Below are 3,292 nucleotides of genomic sequence, written 5' to 3'. Positions count from 1 at the left end.
TCTGTTTCAAATTGAGTTATGATATGATTCATAAATTTGAAGGATTCAGATTTAGAATTTCAAGATATGATTTAAATTTGAATTGAGATTTAAATTTAAAATCAGTAACAAATCTCATACTATATATATGTATGCCAAGAGTAGAGGAATACGAAAAAGAAAGAATAATAAGGGTTTTTATTCCTTTACCTCTACACACATAAATGTATGTGAGCCTAATTCTTGGAGAAGAAGTTTATGGCGTGCAAAGAGTTGCAAGAGGTTTCTCAATTTAGATCAGATGTCCATTGGTCAAGGAGTTGACAGCAAAGGTTGGTCTCGGTGTGGATACGCATAGAGTCTTTGTACAATCGAAGAATAAAGTTTTTACTAAAGTGTCTAAAGGTATTTAGATCTGATCTATATATCATTGGAATAAAGTTTAAGCACAAAATCTTTTTAGGATTACCTTCTTTTCTTCCGCTGCGTGTTATGAACACATGGTAATCCTTCAAATAGAGCACTAACAACAACAATACAAAATATTCATGTATTCATCAAAACCAATGTCTTTCTGGTGTTCTTTTTGACATTCACTTCTTCAACAAAATCTAGAACCAAATTCATGTATTCATCAAAACTAATGATACGGCCTTCAATCCTCAAATCCTTTTGGTCAAAGAGCTGAATCTAAATGCAAGCTTTACTTTGAAGGAACCTGAAAACCAAGTTAAAGGGTCGGGTCATAACCCTTTAAACTTTAGTGCTTGCCATGGTTTGGAAGAAGAAGAAGAAGAAGAATAAGAGAAAGATATTTTGGTCTGAAGGATGATTTTAAAATTTTATTGAACCTTAGGGAAGATTTTGTATATAAAAAAAGGTTAAGGATAAAAAAATTTTTGACTTATACTTTAGGGATCAAAATTGTACTTAACCATTTTGCTTTCTTTTGATTTTTGGTTGCTTTTATTTATTTGCACCAAATTAAATCACTCTTAAATCTCAATAAATTATTATATGTTTTCTTTGTGAGATAACCCAAATTACACTATAACTACATTAATTATGTATAATTTGGTTTATAAACTCTAATTTGGTTGCTAGTTTAACCAAACTCTTTCATCAAACTGTTTCGTCAAATAAAACTATTCAAAGATCGGATAAGAATTAATTTGACCAAAATATCAATCTGATTCATACAAATAAATCAGATCGATAAGATATATATGTTGTCAAAAATGTCAGATAACTAAACTTTTTTATTTTTAACCAAGTTGAACCAAGTTAAATTTATATACGCGCGTGTTATGAATAAGAATAAACCTCATGATTATGAGTAAATAGGAATCCGACGTTACTGATTCATAAATTACATATTTATTAAATTGCCAAAGCATGGAATTAAAAACATATAATGAAGGCACAAAATTCTTAGAAAATTATTACTTTGAAAAAAGAAATAAAGGAAAAATAGAAACTCAATAGGTAAAGGACTGTTCACTCTATCACCTAAACCACTACTGACTTAAGTATCAGAGTATTTTGCAGGTTGCCATCCCGGCTAGATTTTGATATTGCTCAAGTTAGGATATCCAATCTCTTGATCTCACAAACTCATAACATCAACAAAAGGTACAAACATTTAGCGCCGTCTGTGGGGATCCTACGTTGTCTGGACTATGGTTGATAAAAAAATTCATTAGATAACTAATCCAATCACTCCTTTTAAGAAATAGTACCATGATGATGGGCATGAAATGGATATTACCCCACCTACCAACGAGGAACATCAAGTTCCCCTAGGGTTTGAAAACCATGAAGAACATAACACTGGAGCTTAGAATGTTGGGGCTTATCATTTTGCTGGGTTAGGGTGCAACTACGTTCATGCCATGTAAGAGATGTGCGATAGAGTGCAAGAATTGGAATATCACCAGCTAGAGTTAGAACATCGACTGGAAGAATGATCACAATTGAGGTAATCCTAGGCATGGCAATTTTTATCAGTGGGGTGGGTACCTGCGGGGATTTACCCTCTGAGAGATGGATATGGCAATAATTTTGTACTCGCAGAAACAAGAAACAAGGACCCGTAAAATAAATGGGACCGGGGGCGGAAAACCGCCCTATGGGTACCCGTATAATCCCCGCATATAGAAAATGATTAAAATATCCCTGGTATATATATAAGTTTCATAGGAACCCTAGCCGTCACTCATTCCCTATCATATCAGATTTTCAAACCATGTTCTCTCCACCTTTCCTCTTACCGGCGTGACTGCCACCCTCCTATCCCCTTACCGCCAAGCTCTTCTCCTCTCATCGCTTCCCCTCTCACCCTCAAGGTCACCGCAGCACTTTCGCAGCAGAACATCATCGTCGCGCACGGCACACGTGACCCAGTCAAGGAGAACGTCGTCCTCGTGTGCCTGACCCAACCTGTTGTGTCAGAGGTAGAAGCATCGCCGTCCTTGGTAGTTTCTTTCTTTCTTATCATCGCCAATTTCTTTTCCTGGATGCTACTTCTTTGTTTGGATTCAAAGCAATCAAAAACACAAAATGAAAATTTTCCAGGTCATTCTTATTAATTATTTGTTATTCAAAGTTTATATATGATTAAAAATTTAATTTACTCCTTTGCTCACAAATTTCATAGAGACTAATCCCTTTTAACATCAACACGTTATGAACTTAACGAATATATGCTTTTATTGATTTATTTATCTTACATGTTAACAACTCTGGCGAGCTAGAACTTGAAGATTAGTAATCTATACAATAATGTTTGCTTCTCTTATTCCATGAAAATCAATATTTTTATTATCTCCATTTTTTTGTTTCTAGTCCAAATGTTTAGCAGCTAAAACAATTTAGAATTCGCTTTGTTAATCTTAAGAACCTTCTTTTATTTAAGAAGAGTTATGGAGGAAGAATACACAAGCATTAGGATGTTATATGTGTATTCTACCTCTTTATCTTCAAAATTTCCTTTCAATGCAGATTTTGATTTGTCTGATGTGCAACAAGAGCACACTATAGCTGTTGAACATCTAGCTCCAAGCTTAGCTGCTCTTAGAATGGAACTTTGTCCAGCATTTTATGAATGATGCTTGCTTTTGGATTATTTACTTTGTACTCTTGCATCCTAGACTCAAGAAAAGTGATGTTGATCTTCTATCAACCCCTCAAATGAGTAAAATGTTAATTGGAAGTGATTGTCTTGCCTTGATGTATTTGTTTGGCTTATTTCAAAAGTTTCATGGCCTAACCATTGTTGATGCCTTGTATAACCAAAATTATGTTATTTACTTTA

The sequence above is a fragment of the Arachis hypogaea genome, chromosome 9, assembly GCF_003086295.3.
Source record: "Arachis hypogaea cultivar Tifrunner chromosome 9, arahy.Tifrunner.gnm2.J5K5, whole genome shotgun sequence".
NCBI lineage: Eukaryota > Viridiplantae > Streptophyta > Magnoliopsida > Fabales > Fabaceae > Arachis > Arachis hypogaea.
The sequence above is the reverse complement of the archived record's forward strand: the minus strand, read 5'-3'. Positions refer to the sequence as shown.